This window comes from Zootoca vivipara, chromosome 4 (genome assembly GCF_965207765.1).
Source record: "Zootoca vivipara chromosome 4, rZooViv2.hap1.1, whole genome shotgun sequence".
Taxonomy (NCBI): Eukaryota; Metazoa; Chordata; class Lepidosauria; order Squamata; family Lacertidae; genus Zootoca; species Zootoca vivipara.
The window spans coordinates 57,751,896-57,764,550 of record NC_142587.1 but is presented as its reverse complement, the minus strand read 5'-3'; the positions used below and the strand labels follow the sequence as shown (position 1 = coordinate 57,764,550).

The 12,655-nt window shown below is 40.8% G+C and overlaps 1 protein-coding gene across 2 annotated transcripts in view; it reads right to left on the bottom strand.

Annotated features, from left to right (window-relative positions):
* Positions 1-12,650, bottom strand: part of NRIP1 (nuclear receptor interacting protein 1) — a 76,459-nt gene extending 63,809 nt beyond the window's left edge. Inside the window, exon 1 of one of the 2 annotated variants that reach the window (XM_035116591.3) lies at positions 12,151-12,650. The gene's annotated coding sequence lies outside the window, so the exon portion shown is untranslated. Of the gene's footprint in view, positions 1-11,008; positions 11,504-12,150 lie in introns of those variants that run through there. The other variant, XM_088667984.1, reaches the window with a different exon arrangement.
* Positions 12,651-12,655: the final 5 nt, after the last annotated feature.

Below are 12,655 nucleotides of genomic sequence, written 5' to 3'. Positions count from 1 at the left end.
GCCTAGCTGAAATACATAAATATTTTTACAACATACTTTTTCCATTTTAAAGAACTACAGTAGTGTGACATTTACACCAGGAATCAATATTTACAGGACCACCTTAAAATGGATATCTGTTCATAATACAAGGTTTGTTGCTATCTTTGAAGCTCTGGAACATGCAGCCAGAGAAAAATATTGCATAACTTGACCTTTGGTTGATTTTAATTAGGATGAACACCCTTAACTATGCAGAATCCTTGAACGTGATAAAAAAAATCACTTTTATTACCCCAGTAGTGTATTGTGTATTCATAGTCTTGCAGTAGAAGAGATGTTATTTTCTCAAGTTTACAAGTCATATAAGTGATAAGGTATGCAGTGACTTGTTGCACTGCTTATTTTATTTTAAGCTCATAAGAATCCATCTGACACAGTAGTTAAGCAGCTGGTACACCGAGATCACAGAGTATCTTGCTCTTTGGTAGCTTTTTGTTGCACCCTCGTTTCTATCAGTATCTACCTTCTGTCACTTCATAATTCTTGGGGCAAGTAGACTGTTTAGTATGATGTGACTGAAGATGGTAACATAATAAATAGGATTTAATTAAAGATAAATTCAGACAGCATACAACCTTTTACAAATATCCACCCACCCTTTATAAATAATAAAGATGGCACCATGAGTCACCCACTAAACTCAAATTACCAGAAATAGTATGTGTAATGAGTTGGAAGATTTAAATCCCCACCTAGTCTATATATGGACATGAAAAATGTGGCCCTAGATCAACCAACCCATTGGAAAATATATAAAAGAAGGGAAGGACTAGCAAACAGCAGTGTTAATGTATAGGGGAAAGCAGAAGGGATGAAACTTTGAGTGTGCACACAACATGTACACGTACGTACACACACACTTCTTTCCAGGCACAGTTTCATACCGATGCACATCCCCTCATGTCCACTCACATGTATGCACACACAAAGAGACAGAAACTTGACAGCGTGTATAGAACAGATTCTTTGTTTAGTCTGTATACCCCTGGTGAGTTCTTTTTTATCCATTCTCTGGATCCCTCTCTCTCTGTGGTCTTTTGCATATAATGCTACGTCAATTTCAATGTGAATGACCTAGCATGTTGGTGCACTATTAGAAAATACTTTGCTCCGCTGCTCCTGCTGCACTACCATAAGTCACTACCAGGTGTGTATCTTGGCATTATGTTTGAACCCTGGCTCCTAGTTTGCCAATCACAAACAAACCATGAGCCAACAGCAAGCCTCATTGTCTGTTTGGAATGAAAAACCATGAGCCTAGGCTTATATGTAATGCTAAGCCAAAGCATGGTTTAGGTCCTGGTAGCAGCAGGAGCAGCTTAGGAGCAAGGCAGCTGTGATTTTTCCAACTGTATATCTGCAGGCTAGCTTATTCACACTAAGCCAGGGGTTCCCAACAAAATTTTCTCGAGGACCCTTCATCGAGCCGCTATTGTAACAAGGACCCCCATTAATTCCTAATCCTAAAATTAAAAAGTGAGAGCCAAATTAAGAGTCTTTTTATATTTTATATTTATACGTTTTTTACAGTTACAACAGAGTACTCCATCAGTATACAGTTAGTTTTAATTTTCAGTTCTTAATGAGATGAGTTAAATCTGTCCTTTGAGTCCATTATTTCTGAAATATTAGGTTCCAAACTTGAAACTTTCACTCTGAAATCCGACCGCATGTCGAGCCGATTCCTATATTTGTTTTTCATGAAACACATGGAAGAAAATGCTTGCTCACACCGATATGTGGTTGCAAATGGAAGGATCTTTTTCATTGCCTTATCTCCAAGTTTCTTGTAGTCCTTGCGGCATACAGCAGAACTACTGCCTCTATCTAATTCTAGTTTTGCGCTAGACTCTGCTCATGCAGGAAGCGGCCAAAACAAAAAATCTGTTATCATATGAAATATATTTAATATATTTTTTATTCTAATAGGATCTTGAGGACCCCTCTGGCATAGCTCGCGGACCCCTGGGGGTCCCCGGACCACCTGTTGGGAACCACTGCACTAAGCCATAGCTTTGCTTAGCGTTAATGCCAGGCCACTGTCTTCCAATCCTTCTGACCATCTCTGAATCCACATTCCCCTTTCCTATCTATTCTAGCCCTGTCACCAGTTTCCCCATTACTCAGCCTCCCCATTCCCTTTGATATTTCTCCACACATGCCTCATCCATCACCACCTAAGAGGAAGTGCTTTCAAGATGCTACTAGGCCTGGGCAATATATCAATATATCACCCAGGACCGATGATGGCTTCACTCAGTGGTATATCGCAGGTGGAACCGCCACCTCCTGAGTCCCTCTGCTACCAGTGCCCAGCGCACTGAGGGAAAAACAAGCTGGAGCTGGGCGCTGCAGGCAGAGGGACTCAGGAGCGGGGGCAGTTTCACCAGCGATATACCGCTGAGCGAAATCACCATCACAGTCAGCCCCTCATACCGCAGCAGAGGGAGAAACAAGCTGCATCAGCAAGGCACCGATACAGCTTGTTCCTCCCTCGCTTCTTTAAACTGCTTGGCTGAAAAGCGTGCCACTGCCTTTCCTCAGCCAAGCAGTTTTACAGAGCCCCCAACCTGCCACCGGCTAGTGATATACCACCATACCACAATGTTTAGCTAGCGGTACACCACGATGCCATAAAGCACTTATCACCCAGCCCTACATGATACTAGGAGTGTAGGCAATTTGCTAAAGTGCCTGTTGCAGCAGAAGAATGAAGCATCTTGAAGGCACTTTATCCCATTTCAGTCCAATGACAGCACTTTAAGAACTGGAAAGGGAACACAGTGATAGGTAAGTAGGTGGGCAAGCATATGCGCTCTAGTCTTACAAGCTGGAACATTCTCATCCTGGCAGCTCAAAGCAAGCATTTGCATACTAACATAGGACATTTGCCTCTGGAGCCATGGGAGTAGGAGGTAGGTTGTGTATGTTTTTGGAAAGCTTAAGAGTGCCACCTTCACAACAGAGCATTTTAAATAGATCAGAAAAACCAATATTCATGTGCATACATACAGACGCTAAAAAACTTATTTCCGTATTAAGAAAAGCCCTTAAAAACTTTCTACAAAACAGCACAAGTTCAAAATGAGAAGGCTTCCCACTGATATCTATCTTGCCACTGAGAGAACAGGATGCTGGACTAAATGGGACACTGGCTCTTGTGTTCTTAGAATTTTAGCAAATATACTTACAGCAGATCTGTTCTCTTTACACCACCTGCTCTAGTGGTTGAGAAGTGTGGTTCTTATTCTACCTGCATATCCGCAGTTAGCCTTAGCACAAAACAGTTGACAGTTAAAGAACACCTAAGAAAGTGCAACATTCTTTAACTGACATTTACGGCACTGGCCTTGGACTTCTAATCTTTAGCAGACAGGCACACAAATCAATCCATCAGCTCATAAAGGTGTGCTTTCTTAACCTCTAAAACAGATGGGATTGGCTAGAAATGTCTAGCATGTCAAACTGTTAATCACTATTGCCCTTTCCACAAAATAACTCACTTAAGTTAAGGCATGGTTGCACTGTAACCGACATTAGTCTGTGGGAAACCCATTTAACTGTCACATATTCCTGCCACTCCTGCTCTCCCTTAATTAAGCCTAATGCCTTATAATTTGACCTTTTGTGCCAACCTATTAACCCTATCTAGTACAAGTTCAAATATGTTAAACTAAAAAATTGCTCCAAAATATTAAATGCAAACCAAGCTGCAGAAAACAGAAGTGTTATGTTTGTCTACCCATGTTTGATAGGTCTCCTCCATACACGACCCCCCCCCCCAATAAAAAATCTAGAAGAGTGGGAAATGGCACTGATGCAAGAGTTACATTCTTAAACTAAAGACACAACACAACTTAATAGAACGTACTGTTGTTAAAACTATTTCAATATGCTTCTTTCAACAATATCCCTGCCCCTCGGAACTTAGCTGGCAAGTTGCCTATCAATTTGGAAGTGAAATGAGGCCACTCAAAAACTAGTTAGTGGTTTCTCCATACTTGTGGGGCTTCCTGGGTTCACAGAAGCAGATAAATTTGTATATTAAAAGAAAAAGGCATTTTAATACACACACATACATTGGTCCTATGAACTTTCAGGACCTACACATGTTAAAGCCATAGAAATCCTGAGCTCAGGGAGATGAGGTTTCAAAAGGGCAGGAAAGAAAAAGATTGTCCTCTGTGAATTCCAACATGCAGCTAGAAACCTGAACTGGACTATTCCAGTTAGAGGCAGTGATACACTGCAACATTTTGTTGCAGTCCCTCACTTACAATAAATATCCTTCTTCCACCAGTTATCAAACCTTATAATATCAGCATATGTTAATGAAAATGATTACAGCAGCACTATTGTGTTATAAAAGTTTTAATTTTCCTGCTATGGTTCACCAATACTAATTACATTGTTCCTTAACAGGACAATATATTTTATTCCATATCAGGGAGATCATTTGCAAATTTAGGAGGTAGTTTAATCGAGAGAGAGAGAGAGAGAGAGAGAGAGAGAGAGAGAGAGAGAGAGAGAGAGAGAGAGAGATTGTTATTGAGGCTTCAAAATGCTTTCAAATGGAAGACAAATAGTCGTCCTGAGTCACTCTAGCTGACAACTGAAAAATATTAGTTTTACCAAACTCTGACCAACTTCACAAGTTAAAAACGTAAAAAATATTTTTCCACTAACTAGTGATGTTTTCAGAAATGTTTGAATCAGAAAACTTCTCAGTGTCATAAATCTACCAGGACCTGATTCAGCCTGTTTATTTGGTTTATATTTAGAAAAAGTATGCAATGTTAATTTTACTTGATGTATAAATAACTCAAAAGTTTATTTGAGATGTCTGAACCACATGACAATATGAAAGCATTTATTGGAGTTTTAAAAGAAAAAAATTATTTTCCAATAGCCCAAAGTGAACAAATCATTTAACTAGGACTGAATATTCAGCAAAGCACAGTTCAGTGTCGATTAATACAGTTATCAGCCTAGTTTTGTTTTTGTTTCTTTCCCTTGCAGTAGATTAAATGGAAGAGTATTACTTTTGGCTTTAATTTTATTTATGACTGCTCGGATGAATTCATGACTTGATTTTTAGCCTGTATTACTTATTTTTGGTTTTAATTTAAACCTCCCCTTTGTTTACAAATAACTATACTGTCTGTGTGTCTGTGATATTGAAACCAGATAGACACATAGTTTATCATTTTGAAACTGTATCATTTGGCTGTAATTGGACCTACTCATTATGTTACTAATTTTATGTATTTTTAGAATGTTTTCTACGGGAAATGTTCTGTCCCACATGGTACCAACATACCGTAATCTAAACAATAAATGGTACTAAATACAATCTTATGCAATGCATATTAACCATTCCAGTTATTGCTATGCAGACTTCACACAAAACAAGCGTGTTGAGTAGTCATTTGACTAAAATATTTTTCTTGGAACAACTTTAAGTATGAAGGCCTTCTTTTTACAGTCTTCCTTTCATGCCATCCCAAATGCAACCTAAATATTCCTCAAGAATTCTGAACTTTATATATAAGAGTCAGACTATAAAAGTATGCATAAATGTTCTCTTTTTAAATGCATGGCTTAATCCAGGGAAAGCTAAGAATTTTAAGTTCCAATGGAAAAAGCTTAAGCATGCACCGTTGCTCGGTCCCAGCTCCAGCCAACCTAGCAGTTCGAAAGCACATCAAAGTGCAAGTAGATAAATAGGTACCGCTCCAAGTGGGAAGGTAAACGACGTTTCCGTGTGCTGCTCTGGTTCGCCAGAGGCAGCTTTGTCATGCTGGCCACATGACCTGTAAGCTATACGCCGGCTCCCTCAGCCAATAATGCGAGATGAGAACCGCAGCCCCAGAGTCGGTCACAACTGGACTTAATGGTCAGGGGTCCCTTTACCTTTATAATGTGATATGGATTGGCTGAATTTGTACAGTATTTCTGTAAGTTTCGCCTATGTAATAAAATAAACAAAGATGTAACACAGACAGAACCATTAAAAAAAAATCAGATTTGCACTCATCACAAGCACACAACAGTGCTTTGAACTGATTATTGGCTGGTGGCACGTGGAAAAGATGTGTACATGCATGCAAATATGTACATGTGGGGAGTAGGACCCCAGTGCATAGCTGCCAAGTTATCCCTTTTTTTAAGGGATTTTCCCTTATGCTGAATAGGCTTCCTCGCGAGAAAAGGGAAAACTTGGCAGCTATGCCCCAGTGCAGGGATGAAATGAACAGCTCTTCATGCTTCCATATATAGGTAGGAAGGGTAAGTGGGGAAAACAAATGGTTCATCCATATTCCTAAGGATCCAATTGTTCCTTTTGCCTGAAAAACGTGGGATTATGTTAGCTGCTGCAGAATGCTGTCCTTCCCCATATCTCAATAGTGCAATGCACTTGATCCCACCAGCTCACCACAAAGCTTTCCTTGTGAGTCAGCACTGAATTTTCTCCTCAAAGATGAGGAGTTCCTAGCTACAGAATTACAACCCCACAGAAGAACTCTACTGCTTGATTATGTTCATGCTAGCCACTGCCACATGGCCAGAGCACACACTCCAAATAGATGATCCAAAATTACGAACTTATTTCCAGTTTGATATTTCATATTCTGAGCCACACTATCTTCCAGATGAAGAAGAACAATTTTGTTTCAATTGCAATGTTGGTACAGGTGGCTTTAATCTATAAGACTGTGTGAAATTTTTACAGTTCACACTTTAGTTCTGCTATAAAAGGATTTTTATTCAATACTTGCCCTCAGGATAATGATCTGTAACTAATTTTCTTTTCTTTATAAATTCATCTTGCTATTGGAAAAAAGAATCCATATAAAAAATGTTGGGCAAATTTAATGCAGTTTTAAGAAAAGACAGCCAATGACTTAAGTACATTATAACGGAACTACAGGATCCGTCTTTCCACTTGAAATTCTGAAGTTGAAGAGGGGGAGATAAGCACATACATTTTGCAGAATTGATTTAAGGCAAGCATATATTTAATTTAAATAAAGAGGAAATACACAGATTTTTAAAAAATGCTAAGTGCATATTAGGTGATCTACCTCTTCCAATTAGGCAATGCCACCATGTACCGTAGTTCTTTGGAGGAAAGTGCAGAGTATAGCTCAAATACAATGAATAGGAAAATAAAATACAATATTGGTGTGCCTTTTTATACATACTGCTGCTGTCATAGCAGAGTTGAGTATTGTATATAAGGAAACAGACACAAAAAGTATATTTGAGTTAAGACCATGAGATAAAGGTCTGGAGAAAATGCTTTATCTGATCAGAAAACAGCTTGCTTTAAATTCTTCAAAAGAAAAAATCATTTGCTAGTTATAATCTGTAACATGTTAGTTAATATTTTACATATTAACATGTGACCAGGAAAGTTTTATTTTGAGCATGCATGCAATTAAGTGTGCGCACACACGTTGATTTTATTAATAACATGAACAGAAGTACAAATTACATACATATACTTTAAAAATGACTAGGAGAAGAAACAAGTTGGAAGAAAGAACACAAGAAGATTCTTGATAAGACAAAGGGTCTATCTAATCTGTTACTAGCAGACAGATGCCTCAGGCAGGTACACAAATTTGGTATGAAAGCCTTCCTGGGTGATATTCAGAAATATATTCTCAGAATGTGGATGTTCCATTTAGATATCATGACTATCAGCCATAGATAAACCTAATCTCTATTAATGAGCATAATCCTTTTTTAAAGCAAAAAAACAAACAAAACTCCACCAGTCTCAGTCTCTAAAGCAAAAAAAATGTACGTAACAAGTAAATAGTGTGTAAACAGTTTTAAATGGTCCTTAAAAGATGGTTTATCGACTAACACATGTTGTACTAAAAGGACATTCCTGTTTTAATAGCTCAATCTGCCTCCATTTACTATATAAAAATAGAAAATAATAATAATACCAAGGATTCATTTTAAAAGTGCTTTACACAAGTTCTTTCAATAATCCTAACAACAATCCTATAGAGCAGAAAATGGGGAGATAGTGGCTTGCCTAAAAACTAACACTACAATCCTATGCATGTCTACCCAGAAAGAAGTCCCACTGAGTGCATGTGAAGGCAGTATTAAGAAGCCAATTGTTTGCCCTAAAGCAGGGGACAGCAAACTTTTTCAGCAGGGAGCCGGTCCACTGTCCCTCAGACCTTGTGGGGGGCCAGACTATATTTTTTTGGGGGGGGGAATATGAACAATTTCCTATGCCCCACAAATAACCCAGAGATGCATTTTAAATAAAAGCACACATCCTACTCAAGTACCGGTAAAAACATGCTGATTCCCGGACCGTCCATGGGCCGGATTTAGAAGGCGATTTGGCCAAGCCTTAGTTTGCCTACCCTAAAAGAAGCAAGACTGAGAAATGCCTTCTTTTGCCTTCCACCATTCTCTGTTCTCGTAACAGGAGAAATTGGAAAGGATTTTCAAATAGCACAGTTTATAAATTTTCTTGGTTCTGGGAATCCTTATTGTATACTGCAGAGGAAACCCTGAACATCTGCCACAGACCTTTTGCTTGTTGAAAAATATTCTGACAAATGTCCCAGGGCATTGGTTTTGCCTTTGGGGCCTCATTATTATTCCATGCGAACTAAAAGCACCCTCTACAACAATGAAAAGTACCATTGGCTGCATGTCACAAGAAAACAATAATTGGCATGTTTTAGGAAGATCTGTCTGGTATTACACGGGTCTCATGAGCCTCAGCAAGGAAAGCCTAGTAAGCTTCCAAAGAAATTCATCATTCATCAAAACAATTTATAACTGCTGCTCTACAACTAAAAAGGCATACAGAACCAATGTCATAGGAAACCTCTATAAGGCCTTGACATTTTCACTGGCAAACAAGTAGTAGAAGCCTAAGGCATGACCACCAGGCAGGATACAAAAGGAGCTTATGTAACATCAAGTAGTCTTACATTTTTATTTTCATAACAATCTGTATTTGTTGAAAAAAGACATATTTTTGCACTTTTTCTTTTTTCTTTTTTTACAAAACACATCCTAGCACTTCCTTTATTGCAGATCTGAATACCATTTTTGGTGGCTAAGAAATCGTATAAAAATAAGTAAATAAGATAACCAATCAAAGAGCCAACACAGAAGTAACATGCATATTTGCATTTAAGATGCATTAAAAATATGTATATTACATCAGATGAGGGGAGGGGGAGGAGCACAGTAGACAAGGAGGCAGAATTTAACCATTCCCTTCCCTGCTGCCCTCATAAGGAAAATTCCTTTTTTTAACCTGGTATTTGCTGGGGGGGGGGGGGGGCGTGGAATCCCTCATTGGGAGGAAATCCTCCATTAATGCCAATGTAAATAGCTTCAGAGGAGAGATTTTCCTTGGAAATGCAACAGGGGAATATAGAATTATATTCCCCTTCCATACTTTTATGATCACCATAATGGTTATTTTCTCCAACTGATGTAATGTCTATTTGAGACAAACAAACAAACAAAAAGCTCATACATCAAATGAAAATAAAATGCCACATCTAGTTTACACCAGTAACATGTCACAGGAGTTCTCATACCGGTACTTTACCTTAAAACAAAATACAAGAAAGGAGTTATGGATAAATTATGGATATGCCAAGCACTCTTGCTGCATTTATTTTCAGTTTAGTCTATAAGACTTTGCACTTTCTCCATCATGCTTCAGTCTCCTGAAAATTATAGCCTCTTGAGATTTTATATTATATAATGAGATTTATCCATGGGGTCACAAAGAGTCGGACACGACTAAACAACAACAACAATGAGATTTATGCACTTTATCAATAATGATCATAGTGTGCACAACAGCATTCATTTGAATTTCAACAACTTGGATATGGTTTGTGAAGGAGGAACCTTGTGGCCAAATTTAACTTCTGGTTAAGTAAATTAGCAGATGAAATTTAACAAGCTGAATGGGTAAATGTGTAAAATGCCACCATTTCACTGTTTAATGTTTTCTTTAAATTCTCTTCCAGTGAATAAGAAAGGAACATAATAATGACCAAGATAATGGAGGGCACAAGACTTCTGTCCAAATCAATTGTGAGAAATCTTGAACCTCTTTAGTAGTCAGAAGTGAAGATCAAATGCAAGCAGAGAAGACAGATTACAGGATACAGTGCAGACTGCAACTTATCTCCATGCAACAGTAGTATATCACGCAACCATCACACCTTCCATTTCAATCTATTATCAATTTGCAATGAGGAATTTACTCAGACAACAACAAACTATGATCTTTCTTTTACTGAAGAAGGGGGGAGCCAAGCAAACTTATTAAGCTTATACCAGTACTTTACATTTGAATTTAGCTATTTGTAGCACGTGAGTAGTCAACCACTTACAAACATTTGCAGACATTAAAAATAGTCATCAGCATTCTCCCTTCAAACATCTTTATATTCAGTGCTCTACACACTTACATCAGAAACTTTTTTTTTTGCCTTGAACCTTAGTGATGTGTCACACATAAGTTTAAATAAAGATCCACTCAGATCTGCCACTATAAGAGCCTTTATTTTACAGGCTAAAGAAGAATATTGACCTCCAGGAAGTACCCTTTTATTTCTGAAATTCAGCATGTTGAATTGGTACTCTTTTCCTATGATTTATCTGTACAAATCTGCATGTAGCCATGACTTAGTAATCTGCTTGATGTCAATTGAATAAAGCATCTCAGCAATTAGTTATCACAGAACCAGTTAGTTCTGACTTAAGACACACAAAACAGATTTTCAGAAACCTCCTCTTGCCAAACAGAACATACACTAGAGTACACCTGAAAATACGACGGGGTTTTAAAAGAAGAAGCCCATTTATCAAGGATTCACAATCATGTCAAACAGGGATACATTTAATTAAAAAAATAATTAAAACCTCTTAATACCGCTTCTAGAGACCTTACCGTCACAGAACAAAATTTCTGCTCAAATACGCAACTATTTGCAATGACAGCCCAACTTGTTCTTTAGAGTTTTAAGTATTTCCAAGTCCATTTTCCAATTTCTCACATCACAACGAAGAAAACACTTTGAAATATTTATACTTCCTAGAGTAAGAAAAGTAATCGAAAAGGATATAGATTGCAACCACCGAATGTGGTGGTGCTTGCCATACAGACGGAAAGGAAAGGACAATATGAAGGGGGGGGGAGGGATGGAGAAGCGTCGCGTGATGGAACTAAATAATGAGAAAGCACCTTTTCTGGAGGATGGGGACGGAGTGGGAGTTTGTATGTGACACAGAAGAGGGGGCGGAGGGGGGAATCTACCCAGCCGGTGTGCGTGTGCATGTGTGCGTGCGTGCGTGGCGAGGGAGAGGAAGTGAATAAATAACCAAGTGAATAAATAACAGGAGGTGAGCGCAGACAGAAAGGAGGCATGGCCTTGTCTAGTGCGGTTGTGCAGGCAATTAAGAAGAGGTGGGAGCTTAGCAAGGGATGGAAAGAGACTTTGGAGCGAGGGAGGGAGAGGGAAGGAAGGCGGACGCTCGAGCCGCACGCCAGGTTTTCCTCTTCCCTTCCACATCCCGCAGAGGAGCTGCTGATGGAACTGCAGCTCCTGCGCACAAGACTTCGTGGCTCCCTGAATAATTCAGGGAGGGAGGGGGGGAGAGAAAGGTCCGTCTCTCAGAAAGAATGCAAACCAAGAAAAGGGGGTCAGCAAAAGGAAACTACCGACTCTGCTTGCCCTGCCTTCCCACCCACCTTTAATTGCCGGTCAAACTTTATTCGTCTAAAATGCTTAGCGAGGAAGGAGGGAGGGAGACTGGCTGCCACCGGAAATAATCTCTCGCTCCTGGGAGACCCGAAGTCAAGCCCGGGTATTGTTCCCTCGTCGCCGGAGCCCCATCCCTCCCTCCCTACCTCCGGGCGCTCGCTGGTCCTGTCAGGTTGCCAACGCAGCGCCTCCGCTCCCCTCCGTCTCTCCATCGAGCCCCCAGCCGCTGCTGCCACCACCACCGCGGCCATTTCCCACTGCTCGCCTCCCCTCTCTCCAGCGGTAGAGGCGGAAAAGGCGCCGTCCTCCTTGGCCCTCGCCAACTCACCTCGCCGGCCTCTTGCGCGGCGGCCGCTGCCGCCTCCGCTCCCAGCGCCTTTCTCCCGGGAAGCTTCTTCTGCCCGCGGCTCGCGCTCTCCGTCTGCCTTTGCCCGCCTCTCGCCCTCCTGTCCGTCGGAGGGAGAGCTCCGAGCGCGCGCGCGCGCGCCGCTGCTGCTACCGCCTCCGCCTCCTCCAAATGCCACCCCTGACAAGCGGGCGCAAACTCCGGCGATGAGTTCTAGTGCGGAGAGCTCTGGCGAGCGGCGCCTTAATGGGGAGGGGAAGAGGAGGAGGGGGAGAAGCAACTCGTGAAGGCGGCGACGCCTCAGACGCCAACATGCGCCCGCCCAGCACGCAGATACACAAAGCTCCCCGGGGACGCCGTCCTCTCCGGAGCAAGAGCTCGGCGCCCGCGCTGGCAGCGCCTCCGCTCTTTCTCGCTGGTTCGGGGCTCTGCTGCAATGCCTGTGAGGCTGACTTTCAAAGCCTCACCCGCAGCCCGAGATCCTCCC